The sequence below is a fragment of the Aythya marila genome (assembly GCF_965140915.1).
Source record: "Aythya marila genome assembly, chromosome: Z".
In the NCBI taxonomy this organism is placed as follows: domain Eukaryota; kingdom Metazoa; phylum Chordata; class Aves; order Anseriformes; family Anatidae; genus Aythya; species Aythya marila.
Window position 1 is genome coordinate 60,474,452 of NC_139080.1, and position 15,830 is coordinate 60,490,281.

Genomic DNA, 15,830 nt, shown 5'->3' on the forward strand with positions numbered 1-15,830 from the left:
GAACTGGTGCCAAAGATTCTAGACAGAGCAACAAATATTTTGTCAATCAATATTGCTCTGCTGGAGCTCAGATGCTACTTGGATAGACAGAAGTGTTTTAAAATGCCTGTTAGCTAATTCTACTTTTAAACTGACAGATTTAGAAATATCAACCCTGATACTCAGAAGAAGCTCTAGTTTTTAAATGCTAGATGACAATATTTCTCAAATCTGTTTAAATATTGTACGTCCAAGAGTTTTTGCCAAAGCCACAAATTCTGTATCTGATTTTAATCATATTACTGATATTCTAATTCAGAAATACACATGTAAATATTTAAAATAGAACTATACATCTTTTTTTTCCTATTGCTTTTTTGTTGACAGAAACAAAACCCAACCATGGATGCATTCTCACCCTGGTATAACAGCTAAAATATTGGAGTATTTGCTTTGCATGCCTCCACACTATGACATAAGATGGAAAAGAGGCACTTGGAAAAGGTAAATGTATGTACTAAGTACTAGAAACAGAAATTAGATATAAGCATGCACCCAGAAAGAACAACTTAAAAAAAATTATCTCATCACAAAGAAGCCATTTTTGAACTCGTGATTCATCTGCTTCATGAACTAAGTTGAACCCAAGGGCATAAGGCATAGCTGATGAACAAGTGATTTAAATCTATACAAGCTTAGAAAACTTTCTGCAGGTAACAGTGGAAAATTAGAGAAACTATAATTTGAAAACAAAACAACACAAAAAGCATGGAGAGGCAGTAGATATGTTTGCTCTATATACTTACTGCATAAAAACACGTGGTAAAGCTGATGTTTGCAATGCCACTATAAACAGAAAATAGAGATGGATATCTGTTGTAACTTTCAGTTTATCTTTATAAAGATAGTCTCAGAAAGCTACTGAACAAGCCCAATGTGGAGAAGTAGCTGAATAATTTATGAATGTAAATGTAAATAAGAGTGTAACCTAGTAACTCAAAAAAGTGCCTGATTCTATGAATTTCTAACTCCAATACCCTACCACTGTGTGGCAATTTTCCTCCTGTCAGTATTTGTACCACATGGTCTACAATATTCTAATTTTTTAAAAATACCAACATCTCTTTCTCTCTCTCTCTCATTAATAAGGAAATATTCTGCTATTACACAGAGCTTTAAAAAACAAACGAATGAAAAATGCATCAGACATCAAGATATTCCATGTTAGAACATAGATCTAATTCTCTGCAACTTTTCTTCTTTAGAAAAGTTTTCTTTCTTTAGAAAATTTTAGAAACGCCTGTCTCATAAAGCATATGATCTTAAGAGAAACTTCTGAATATATAATACATATAAGCATTATTGTTCCAAATTTATAAAGTTTTCTAGTTTTTAGGCTTTAATCTTACTGGATATAAGACATTTAAATGTGTAAATTTGTGAGGGCTTACTGAAAGCACCCTTACAGGCTCCCTTTCCAGCAGCAACAGAGCAGCTGAACAGGGCAGGAGTTTAGCATTCAGTGCAGCGAATGAAAAGGATAAGGGCACATACCTGTTTGTGTATTCTTTCAACCAAGTAAAGGAGCATGGGTGTTTCTCACACCTCATAACAGATATTCTGCTTACTCCTTCTTCTCCATTCTTGCAATTCTTTCTACTCCTGAGATCAAATTATCTACACTTTAATGTACGACTGCTTTCCAGTCTGGCTACTCCTTATTCCCGAATTACTTTTCTTGAAAATCTCATCTCAGAGTTCTCCAAGTCACAGACCACATCCTGGCTGAAGGTGCTAGCTAACTCCATATTGAACTGCTGGAGTTACCAACTCCTTGGACTGCTCTTCTTCTCTGTTACTACCAAGGGACATCAGCAGCACTTGGCAGCTTATGAGAAAGCTTGCTGTCTTGCCTGGCCCTCTAGAGAAAATGTGGTTTGGCTTTTAACTTTGGAGAAGATCAGAACTACCTATGTTGCGCCCATGAAGATGTCAGGGAAGTGAGAAGAGAACAGGTCTATGTAGGAGGGCACCCACAGTCACATTCTGTATACTTTCTGTATACACTCTGACTGAAACCCAGCAATGCACAGCGAGAATTTGAAATGGTCACGGCTAACACTTATTTCCACTCCAAAACGTGGAATGTAACAATGAAGGTTGATATCTCCAGAACAGATCAAGCATGCATCAAGCTCATCAAAGGAGCTGAAAGCTGCCATACTCTCATTGTATACAATGTAGTAGAATTTGAAAATATTTTACACATCAGCTAAAATTTTGAAAAAGAAACGCGATCTTATTTTTTGTTGTTGTGCCAGAATAGCTCAAGGTTCCAGCTGACAGCAAAAACACAAGGATTTTTTCTCTAAATCTTGGCTGCACATGTCATTTGCCATGACTGAATGGTTTTATTTTGAATTCTTTTACTTTTATTCCAATTCATCTAAAGCTGCTTTTATTCCCTACGTGATATCAACAGATGTTCAAGATTTAAAGTCTGTGTCAGCAAAAAAAACCAACAAGGCTTTCCATTTTTCACAAATCTGATGTGCACCAACTCTCATTCAACAAAAGACCTGTCAGTGGCTCCATTATCAAGTACAGTAATAAGCTTAACTTTCTGTGTGCACTTCTAAGCCACTTCCCATAGGAACTACACAAATGCATCTTTGTTAAATCTCGATTCGAGATTATGGACTTTTTATCTGCAAACTGTGAGGGGCTTCAAAATCTCTACTACTGGAATTTTTGGTAATCAGGTGAGTGACAATACACAAAGTTACAAATATAGTAGAAAATCATGAGCATCTTATAAAAGGAACAGAGCACAGATGTGTGGATAGGAAATTTCATACATGTTCAGAGCTATGTGTAAATATAACATAAAAAAAAATACAGGATTTTGCATGCCATCTGAAACAATGCATTTTACCAGAAGAACAACATAATTACTTGAATCTCCATGAACTGGGGAACTGTTTACTTTTGTGATGGATTGTACCATTAGTTCCACAGCTTTCAGAATTACTATTTTATTTTTTTATTTTATTTTATTTTATTTTATTTTATTTTATTTTATTTTATTTTATTTTATTTTATTTTATTTTATTTTATTTTATTTTATTTTATTTTATTTTATTTTATTCCATTCTAGTTTTAATTTTTAAATACCAAAGTGCAGTTAGATAATTCAATGAGATTCAGGCACTCTATAAATTTGAATCATGTTTTGTACTTGCACATTTCTATTTCTCAAAATTGTTTACAATTCAAATATTGTTACATTGGCACCAGTAGCAATATTTACAATTGCATGAATAGAGGTAAATATAAGAGGGTGCACCTAATTTATACAGTCCATTTCCCTTCCATTAGAGACCTTCCTCCTCCTACAATCAAATTAAATGGTATTGTGCATTAGCAGAGAGTAATCAAATTGTACTTTATTTTACCAGAAATACGACATAGTTAGCCTTGTAATTTTGCTTAAAAACACATGAAGAATGCATGTGAAGAAATTCACTGATAATGTACTTTATTTACAAAATGTTCAACCACATTATAAATAAGTCAAAAAAGTCAAAAATTATTTGAAAGTACTATTCAGTCCTCTTCCTTTTCCCTTAAAGACATCCTTGTAAGATGTGTGCTAAAGCCATTATTTTCATCTGTGATTATATAAGGAACAAATATAAAGAGTGTTCATTCAAGATATTTTTTTTCTTTGCATGTTGATCTATTCATGATTAAATGCATGCAAGTGCACACACAGCTGTTAGCAACCCCCTTCATGTAAGATCACAAAAAGGATTTTGTGTGGCTACAAAGTCAGGGCATCTTTTAGCCTCTCTTGCAAAACCTAACTGGCCATAAATCATAAGCTCAAGGAGAATATGGATTGCAGGGGGAATAGAGACCGCTGTGAGTTAGGTTTCCTCTAGTTTGAAGGCTGTTCCTTTAGCTTGCAAGCTTAGTTTCAAGGTGTACTTGTATATTTATTGATTAAAGGACAAACAAGATTTTTCTTCCTTTTTTTTTTTTTTTTTTTCCTTCTCAGTAATAATATTTGATCAGAATGGTTTCTTAATTCTCTTTTAATTATCTGACAAGAACACAGTACGATAGAGAAAACAAGTTCTGTTTACATAAAAATTGTTGAACCATGTCTAGGAAAAATAAAGAGCTGATCTGTCTTTCTGACCTGTTTTTCTTCTTTCCTGGTACATACAAAATAACCATCCTGCCCTAATCAAAACAGCTCCATGTGGGCCCAGAAAGAAAGAACAAAGTCTTCTGTAGAGTCATTCCATTACAGAGGCTTGTACTCCTCACATGTGCAAGTGACACCAAGGTCAAAAAACCCGCACCAGCTATCACTGATGAAAGGGATTTAAGTAAAATGTACAAATCAAAGAAATGGGAGTGCAACCCAAAATGTGCTACTGTGGTTAGTTTTTCCTTTTAGGAAAAAAAAAAAAAAGGTTATCTCCAAATAACTTTCTATAGTCAGCAGTTCTGGGTTCCCCTATGTGACCAGCCTGGAGGTTTTCAAGAAATGGCCAGACAGAGCTACAGCAGACCTGTACAGCTGCACCTGGGGTGCAAGGCTGACTCATGGAGGTCTCTTCCAAGCAACATTTCTATTTCTATTTGATTGTGTTATAAAAATGAGTTTGACTAATGTTCATGTTAAATCTCTAATGCAGGAAGATCTGGATGTTTGACAAATTCTTATAACCCTTAAATAAGCTGATGAACAACTTCTGATTTCATTCCTGACATTTTTGTCTCCTCGCTGCTTGTTAAATTTGTGAAGAGTGTTGTTTTAAATAGCAAGCAGTGATTTTAAGATGCTTTTTTGTGTGTGTCTGTGGCCAACCTAAGGTATCTGCCAGATACTTAAATTAGGAAAATCCCATTTAAGTTGTATTAAATTAGGTGCAAAGCAAGATACACAAAACTAATTAGTTACTTATGAAAACACAGGTAAGGGAATGTGATCTTCTAGCATTGTTGACAAATTGATACTTAATACCACTTGAATTGGTTAAATAAAAATGAGTTACAGTATTTTTAAACATAAATTTGACACAAGATTATTATTGCTGATGTAGACCTACACTTTTCATCAAGAAACATACATGCTTCCATGCTTGAAGCAGAGACATACTACTAACGTATCTTCATATTAGAATTATTTACGCAAAACTTCAGGAACACTTTCAGAGCTTTCACATTTTGGCAGAATAGAAAATTTCTTCTGCATTTCAGAACTACTACCAGAACTACAAAGTTTGTAAGTTCCTAAAAGGTAGTTTAGTTTGTTATGGACCATATGAACTCTATTTAAAAAAGTTGAAAAACAAACCAAATCAAACCAAAATGAAAAAAAAAAGGAAAAAAAAAAACTGATCTAGAAGAAAAATAGAAAAATATATACAGATTTCTGAAAACTTTTAGAAGTTTGAAATACTGAATCATTATGTCTAACAGCTGATGTTCAAACATTTGGCGTCTAAACAAGTTGACATTACAGTTATGTCATTTATCAGTTACAAAATATATATAAAAATGAATAGGAAAATCCAAATTGCTCATTAAAAAAAAAAATAAATAAAAATATTGTATTAAATTTGTTTTCTTACATAGCTCAAGAATTTCCTTCACCTATTTTTATGTCTTTACCTTTGTATTAGCAACCCTCTAACTATATACTTACGGACAGACTTTGTTAAGCATATTTATAAATGCTTTATTAAGCATTTTATAATTAGAAGTAATACAGTTCAATACATACAGCTAAAAAATAGGAGCAATGGCACCTAGTCAGAGAACTGCGTATAAAGCAGTCTTCTTGTCTCAGTGTTTTGGAAAGATACTTGACATTTCAAACACTAAAATAATCCCACTTGACTTATCAGGAATTAAAATACATAAATTATAAACTACTTCGAGACCATTTCTTTTTTAATATAAAACACTTCTAATCTTAGAAATAGACCAAACTAAAATTTTTATGATCATCTATTAATTTTTGAAAGCACAAAGATTACTCACTTTTCAGGCTATTCATGAAGTGAGTCATGCTGATGTCCCTACATTAGTAACAGAAGACTTTCCATATTCTTTTGTATTGTGGTGTGGAAAGAGGCAGCTAACAAAGACAACATAAACTTTTTTATATACATTATTATGTGGATAAAAATCAAATACTTTTTCATAGAAAAACTAACCCCAAGTCACCATAATTAAAAGAATGCAGATCTGAAGTACCACTCGTTCCACTTCATTACCTAACATAAAATATATTTTGGATTCATCCTCTGTTCTTAGGCAAGTTGATTAAAATCCATGTTAATAAATTTTTTACTGTTTTTGCTGTTGACTCATAATTACATGTTTGAAACAAATATGAATAAAAAATGATACAATCCCTACACATTGATATTTAAATATTGGGACAAAGATGCAATACTTAGACATAACAGATCTTTTCATGTGCAGATAGAATGCACATATTAAGCCACAAGGCAGAGATGCAACAGATTTAGAAATTGTTTCCACATTCTCCTTTTCATTCTTAAAAACATATAACCATTGAATTGTTTTCATTCAACATTTTCTTTATTTAAAAAACAAGGTTGTGAGCCAATATTTATCATATTGCTGTGATATTAGAGATTTGGTTTTGTTTCTATTTTAGTGAAGTACCATCAATAGTACCAGTAATTTTCTTTCAGGCATTTAAATAAAAATTAAATACATTTCTGGGTATTCAATCTATTGATGAAATTCCAGAACTATTGAAAGGATTAATGAATGGAAACTTCTGTCTTAATTTGAGCATTTATAATAATTGTAATATTAGCATTCCCATAACGTATTTGATAAAAATTTTTAAGATGTTTAGGGTATGGTCAAAATGAGCATTTCCTTCAGTAATCCGAGTATTACTGGTATTCAACAACTAGCCAAGAGAAGTTAAAAAACAGAATATGGAAAGGCAATCCTAACATCACAAAATTATATTTTTAAAAACACAGTTTTGGTAATTTTGTTGAAACAACAATATTACTTGCTATGAATTGTAAACAAATGTTAAGCATAATTAAGCATTTTGAAATTAAATCTCCCTTATAGATGCTGCTTGATGAAAATAATCACTTATTTAGGCAACACTGAAGTAACACGGTAATTTTAAAATATAATTTGTTAAAATATATTTGACAGTTCATTAAGGGGCTCCTACAATTTAGAAGAAATAAAGTGAAACTGCAATCCAGCATAGAAACTTAAAAATATGGTGCAACTTACTACTTGCATGATTACATATATCAACCAGACTTCTGTATTGTATGTGATTAAATGCAAAAAGACTCAGTTAAATATTTTTCCTTTCATTGAGTTCTGTTTTCTCTCACTTACAAAGGATACAAATGCTGTTTCTAAATTTAGAATTATGAAAGGTACTATTACATATTCCCACTGAGGGAATTGGGTTTTACAGAAACATTTTTAAAGCAGCTAACAATTATTATTATTATTATTATTGAATTACATCGGTATTGCTATTCTATAAATTAAATGGTCTACGGGCAAATTTTACATGAATTCAAAAGTTCAATGAATTATATATAAAACTAGATCACAGCAAGAGATAATGCAAATAATTATTAGTGTTTACCAGAAAATATTATATGTTTTAAACTTTTATATTAAATTATATTCTAACCAAGAAAGAAATAGACTCCTATTAAATATAAGTTTAACAGTTGTTTTTCTCAAGTCTTTCTACCACTGTCTGCAAATCAAATATTCTGTTGGGAATCGCAGTGTGAAATTAACAGACGCCGTTCGAAATGAAAGATTAGAAAAAAACACAAAATGACAATACATATCTTTAGTAGTTTGAGAGGTTAACACAATATTAAAATAAATAAATAAATAAAATTGTAAGGACCCCCAGTGATAATAACTATAATTACATGGCTTAAATGTAACTAATTTGTTAGCACTTTAAATCAGTTTTGAGTTGCAAATAAATTCTTAGATATAATAACTGTGTGGTAGCTCACGAAAGATGCACCTAGAGGATCCATTCAATACAAGAAATAAAGCTTTATGTTATTTTGCAAAGGTCATATAAAACAGGAAACACAAATTTGGCAGTATAGAAAGTTCTCTCTCACAAGAGAACAGATCCTGGGTCAAATGAAAGTTCAATATTATAATATAGTTTTCTAACACAGTAAATACAGTAAATACAGTAAAAACAAGAGCCTAAAAATGTATTTCTTGAAACATATACCGATGTTTTGGCCATTTTAATTCTTGTTGTATCAGAAAAAAAAAATTGAGTGACAGTTCACAGAAATTTTTTCAAAGATTAACTGAAGCACCTCTAAAGATAAAATAGCTCAAAATTAATGTTTCTATTATGGTGGATAAACAACTGTCAAGTTTGTCACCAAGGAATCAAAATAACACGCCAAAATACTGTTAAAGTTTCCCACAGAAAAAATTAAATGAAAACAGCAGTATACCTGTGTATCTCCCTACAAGACAAACAAAATACAAAGAACAACACAACTCCACTTTCCACATTTAGAACAACCACCTCGGAACAAACTGTGTATAAATCATAGGCTTCTGCTCTGTGCATCCTGATCACTCGAAAGTGTATCTACATTCAGCTTCCTCCAACTGGCTATTATGTATGCTACATTCTTTTTAAGGGTTACAGGTTAAGGGGTACAATCCAACATCTAGAATGACAAGAAGTAGTTGGGAAGTTTCTCTCATCTCATTGTTTGAAGAGAAAAACTTTTATTATCTACCGAAGGACAAAGGATTTGCAACTATCTGTTATTTGAGAAATATGCTGTTGCTGTAATTCATCTCACTGTAAGGGTCATGAAGATGCACAGTAGTATCCCAAATCAACTTCTAAAGAAAACTGCACGGAATTTTCATGACATTCTTAAAACCTATGCAAAAGATGTTTTCTCATAGTTATGAATCACATACAGTGCTAAAACTTAATTCAAGTGTTCTTTTTTTTTTTTTTTCTTTTTTTCTTTCTTTTTTTTTTTTTTTTTCTTCAGTAATTACTTTTGAAAAAAATCTTATTTGGCTTCTTTTTAATAATTACTACTCTTGAAAATTCCAGACAAGTGACTAATGGACTAATGTCATCTATTCACTTCACTCTTTACAGAACTAAAGATGTCTTCTGATACTAATCAGAATTCTGATACTAAGACTAATCCTCAAATACATGAGTATACTTCTATCTTTCTTTCCAATAACTCTCCTCTCGGTTTCAATGTTAACAAGAACCTTTATGTACAGAAAAACAAACAAACAAACAAACAAAAAACAACAAAAAAACAGCAAGATTGTATATATGAACAACCAGTCATACCTACACTTCAATTTACAACAATACAGAAAACGTAAAAAATGAAGACATACAAGTTGAAAAATGTCCTTACAAAAGCTGTATACTCTGATTTTTTTTTTCTCCTAGTTAGAAAGAAATGCATAGAAGTTCTGAAACACAAGAAAAGACTCCAGATCTTCACTCTGTACTCAACATGAACTGTAATGCCCTAAATAGATGAAGAGATAGTAAGTTATATTGCAGATTGTTGATTTGTTAAATTCCATAACACTGTCAATTCCTACTGCTAGAATAAGCTTTCACTGATCCTTACAATTACAATAGTTTTGATAAAAGAAAGAAGTACCTGCTTCAGAATTCTGAAAGAATATAAAACCAAACAAAAACACTTTACTACTTGTTAGAGATTATGTCAAAGGAAGGAAGTAATATTAATGCTTTCAACAGGGTACAAATCCACTTACTCTTTAATTCCTACAGATTACTACAAGTAAAGTCGCTGCCCAGACAGAGAAAAGGAACTCATAAAAAAGAACCTCAAAATTTGGCATTTAGCATTAAAAATCCTGCCAATTTACTTCAATGAGTTCAGGTTTGTGAACATGTAACTAAATAAATCTATACATTATTTATAATTAGACATAATTATAAATTATAATTAGAAATTATCTATAATTTATACATAATCTATATATTTATCTCTATATTATCTCTTTCTATATTTTTCATATATAAAAATAATATTATGTATATAATTTGGTAATAAAATAGTCAATAGACATAATATTACAGAGACAGAAACACACATATATAGATAATATAAATAAATACTAAAGATGAAAACAGAGGCCCTAATCCTGAGAAGATTATCTGCACACTTATCTACAGGCATGAACATAGTCCTCAGTGTGATTACTGTTTGCATGCCTTGAGCTATTAAAGGACTATAAGACAGTAGAAATTGCATAGGATAGGGAAATATAACAAGGGAGAAATCAGTTCTGAGAAAAAAAAAATAATCAAGGGAAACCTGGAACTAAATATGGCAGTAATTCAGAATAATTTTGAAAGGCAGAATGAAAGCTATATTATTTAAATGATTAAGAAAGAGATTGCAAACAAGTGTGAGGAGGAACTCTTTAACACAAAAGGGCATTTACTATGTTCCATCTTGTTTATCCATATGTGTTGGGTTTACACCACAAATAATGTATTTTCTTTTTGAGTAACACTGTACAAAATAGAAGTTATTTTAAAAACAGAATGAAATTCATAAAGACAAAAATTCAAAATTAGGAAAAGTATAGTTTTAGCAAGATCAACCGATAGTGAGAATTGCTAATCTAAGTGAGAAGCAGAAATGAAATAATCTTTATTACTCAGAGTATGCTTATTCTTTGTGATTTAAAAGACTGAATACTGAATACTGAAAGAAAACTCAAGACATTCGCATGGGATTTATCTGTACTATTCATAAGAAGACCTGATCATCTTATAATTGAAATATATATATATATTTTACATAGATAGCATACATGACCTATACTATTAAAAACCAGTTTAACAGCATCTTCAAAAACTATTTTAACATGATTTGAGGTGTATCTCACATCTCAGAAAAGAATCCAGTTATTAAAAAAAGTACAACTTCCAAAAATATTTTATCTTGTGGCAATTGGACTTGACTCAGCATAAACACTTATTCCTCCAGACATCTATTTTTAACAGCTATGTCCCATTAATATATTTTTTTTAATAAAAATGATATAATTCAATTATAGTTTTCTGAAACTGTCTTTTTTTTTTTTTTTTTTGCTTTAGCAAATGCTCTCATAGAAAAAAAAAATTAAAAATCAGCAGTATGAGAAAGGAATAGTCACCATTTTAGAAAACAAAAAGTCTAGAAGTATAATGAACTCTTTTTCAATATTCAGAGTCTTAAAGTTATCTGTAAGATACTACTGTTAGTCAGATCCTTGTGCCAAGCATTTCATTTGAAAAGCTCTGTGCTTAATAACTAGAAATAAAGAATTTTAAGTTAGGCAAAATCCAGAACTACTATGTAGTGGAAATTGTTCAAGAAAGACAAACTGTCATCTTCTGCAGGTTACATGACAGCAATCATTATGAGATAAATATATTCCCTAAACTGTTTTAACTGCACTTCTATTAATAAAAGTTTGGATATTTATTTTTTTTTTTCAGAAACTTCCTAAGTGATTTCTCACCCTACAGGCTGATTTACTGATTTACAGACACTTCCATCCAAATTCAAACTTGAAAACCTTTTTTGTTTGTTTGTTTCTTTGTTTTTCTTTCCCCATAGTGGAAACCTATGTTTTAAACCTTGCTTGAAATGATTTTCTGCATATACAGACAAAAAACAAACAAACAAACAAAAAAGTGTGACTATTTTTGTAACACTGAGGCAAAACATTTGAGACTTTTATATTTTCTTTACCAGTAAGTCCAGTTTTTTATTTTTTAGTAAAAAAAAAAATCTTTTTTTCTTAGTAAACTTATGCTTAGATATTTTTGCAAGAACAGGTTCTTAAAATATCTAGTCCTGTTTCATAGGCCAGTTTCTTTTCATCTTTGAATACAAAATCTTACTTTTGTGTTTCAGAGTGCATAGCACTACACACCCTCACCCAACTTTATAGATAATAATTTACTTAAAACAAATTCCCAACACTAAGGATATCAATAAAACCCAGAATTAGGGCATAAAATTGAAAAGACAGTTACACAATCCTGTGTGTGATTGCTGCCCTAGCTCACTGCTATACATCTCCACATCAGCCTAATTCATTTGACACATAGTCTCCCCACAGCTGAGAAATCCTAGCTTTCTTAGTAGTTCTTAGGAAAAGCTTAAATACAAAACCGCCTATGTTTAAGTAATGTTATGGTTGTGACACAAATCAACAAAAGGCAGGAAATTCAAAGATAACAATGACACTCCATGCTTAATTCATGATTGTTTAACAAAAGGGCAAAATGATATGAGGAACTAATGTCAGCTTTGACTTCACTCTGTCTGTGTTCTTGGGCAAACAGGTGTTTATCTTGGAGATTATACTAATTCAGACCCCCCTGTCAATCTATGTAAATGCTAGTGATTATTTAGCATTTAACAATACGTTGGATGTAAAGAAACCTTTAAACTGATATTCAACATTCAAGCATGCTACATTCTAACAAAAATCATTAATAAAATTGGATTTTTAGAAAGTGATGCTAGACAATCATAAAAAAAAATATAATCCTATAAAGTTTTCAGAATTCAGCAAAACAAACACAAACCTTTTGTAATGTAGTGTAAAACAGCGCAATACTTGGTTTTACTGAGGTTAGTAACTCTTAGCATCTACTCATATTTCAAAGTCCTCTTTAAATACTCTTCTGTCTTTCTGAATAACATAACAAAATGTTTTTCAGCAACATGTCTAAGAAAGTAATGCTTCCTATATTATGAAGGCACAGAAGTTTTTAATTAAACCTGTTGGGTTCCAAAACAAATTTGTATATTCTTAAATATTTTTAAATACTAACGGCATATAAACAGGTCTGTTAATTTTGCTTACTACTTTATTGTAGAAATTATAATAATAAAGAATGAAATTAATATGACAGTGAAAATTGCATTTCATAGTTTTCCCTAGAGTATGCAAAATCACCTCACACATACGTATGTATTCCACCAATTGCAGGACAAAATTTCAGAATTTACAGTTTTTGTTGTAACTTCTTTTTCTGTAAGTATTTTATTTTCTAGTATCTTAAATGAGTCTTATGTCTCATAAATTAGCAATAATTTTTTTCTTTTCTTTTTTTTCTTTTTCCAGTTGAACTCCGAAGTGATCATGTCACAACACCAAAATACCTGGGTAACCACTGTAGAATCACCACTGAAACAGTTTCAGAGAGCTTTGGAAATCCCCCACCTGTATTCCATCAAGCTGCAAGGAATCTGGCTACCAGCCCTAGGTACACTTTAAAAATTCAGTGAAAATATGTATAGTAACAATTTAAAGTTAGTGTCAAGATTATTATTTTCAAAGCAAGAACCTCAGGAGTATCCAGGCCCTTCAAACAAAAAAGCACAGTTACACATGGCTCTATGCTTCCACTCAGTCATGGCCTCAAAGATAATTGGCCACTATATATATACACTTCCTGGTGGAGCCTGAACTGTGAAGTTACAAGTCTTTGTAAGAGACTTAAGTCTTTGTAAAGATACCACATAAATGATCCCATAAGTAGTCAGGCATATGCTTCTGAGCTCATTTCCTCTGCTTGCCACAAAGTTGGAGAGGACATGAGGGCTTGGGAAGCCTCCGAGGAAGAGAATGGCTGCTCCTTTCCCTTTGTAGAAGGGAGGCAACTGCTTTGATAAATGAAGTTCAACAACAAACGGAACCCACAGCACTGTAACTAACAGCATCACGAACAACTGCAAGAAAGTCTTCCACTCAAATACCATGGAATAACTGGAAAAGGAAGAAGGGACATGGGTGAAGGTGGCTCTACACTGCAACAAACTGTAAACCAAATTTTCACGTGCTGTCACAATTTAATCTAAGGCAGAGTTTTGTCTTCCTCACAAAGCACAAATCATAAATGCTATCTTGATACAGGGTCCATTTCATGTTCTCAGATATCATGAACAGAGGAACATAATTACGAGACTGGCCTGCTGAAAATAATAATGATAATTAATCTTAATTACAGTATCAAAACTCAGTTAGTATCACAACTACTTGGCTGAATTTCTTGCTGATCCTCATTAAAATAATCTGATTTTTAAATGAATAGTAAAACCTAATATTAACACTATTGACTTTTTTTTTTTTCAAAATCCTAGTAACTGAGTGCAATAGTGTTGAGTCACTACAGAATCCAACACATTAGTGACAGGTGAGTCCATAAAAGTCAACAGAAGCTCAGTTTGCATGACCAGGGTTGCCGAGACTCATATGTCATTCTGTGAAACGCAACTTACACTTTCTATCTGGTCCTGGAGATTTCATATCCCTTCTCTCCATTTTTCAATAAGACTTTCCCTATCCTCATTTTCTTTGCATCAGTTTGTCAGGGTGTGTTTCCCTTCTTTGGGAAAAATCCTGTTTTCCTCTCATTAATTGCAGCCAATGAAAGGTGAAATCAGTCTGCGAAATCTTTGACCATGAAGATGTGGATTCCATTATTTCCATTACAATACTCCATATATGGGTGTCCAAGTCAGCAGGGACAGCAAACAGAGCTAGGAGAACTATAATACACAAAGGACAGTATCACTTCCAACAGAGGTCCCATACCTCTGACCCTATAGCAGTGAAAAGAAGCAACTCTACTCTCTGTCACTTTGTGTTCTACAGATAATTCCCCTCCCTGAAATTCCAGCAGATTTTTCCCAACCACATAATCACAAACTCACCTTGGCAAAGTGATAGCAAGGCAAGAAAACCAGCATTTTCAACTTTGACAAGATCTATTCTGGCAGGCTGCCAGACATGGCAGGCTTTCACAGCACGGGGTTGCAGGGATTGCCTCTGTGAGCAGAGTCCAGCAGCTGCCCCATGTCAGAGCAGAGCCAGCTCCAGCTGCTCCAAAAGGGACCTGCTGCTGGCCAGAGCTGAGCAAGGGAGTGATGCTGGGTGGGCCTCTGGGAGAGCAGAGTTATGGAAGAACTGCTGGGCAACAGCATCTGGGAGAGTGGGGTGAGACAATGTGAGAAAAAGAGCCCTGCAAACCCCACAGTGCAGCAGGAGGTGCTGCAGGCAGGCAGCAGCAGTTCCCCTGCGGGCTGTGCAGGGAGAGGCCCCTGGTGGAGCAGGCTGTCCCCCTGCAGCCCATGGGTCCCACATGGAGCAGATCTCCACGCTGCAGCCCCCCCATGGGTGGAGGAGCCCCTGGTGGAGCAGGTGGATGTGGCCTGGAGGAGGCTGCGGCCCATGGAGAGCCCCCGCAGGAGCGGGCCCTGGGCCGGAGCTGCAGGCCGTGGAGAGGAGCCCACACAGGAGCTCTATGTCCTTATCTCAACCCTTGAGCTCTTCTCTCGTATTTTCTCCCCCATTTTCTTTGAGGAGGGGGAGCGAGAGAGCAGTTGTGGTGGAGTTCAGCTGCCCAGCAGGGTAAAACCTCTACAGGTGTGCTAATTCTGCAGAGCAGCCTACCTTCGAATGCACCCATTCTAACACCAGTATAATGCAAAATCTGAAGGGGGAATAAAGGAATGAATTTGCAACCACTGGAAAGGTAATTTGTCAGCTTGACACATTAATTCTTTATAAAAGGTATGTGCTAAAAAGTTAAAATAAAAAAGAGTAAATGAGAAACAATCAGAAAACTCATGACGAACATCTCAAAGATACAAAAGTTGGTAAATCCTACCAAAATTTTGGCATCTAAGTGGGAGTTAGATATTTGAGAATATGTGCTC

At 33.3% G+C, this 15,830-nt stretch overlaps 1 protein-coding gene across 1 annotated transcript in view; it reads right to left on the minus strand.

The window, feature by feature from the left end:
- Positions 1-15,830, minus strand: part of FBXL17 (F-box and leucine rich repeat protein 17) — a gene marked incomplete at its 3' end in the record, with an annotated part of 308,301 nt that overhangs the window by 80,122 nt on the left and 212,349 nt on the right. The window lies entirely within an intron of this gene.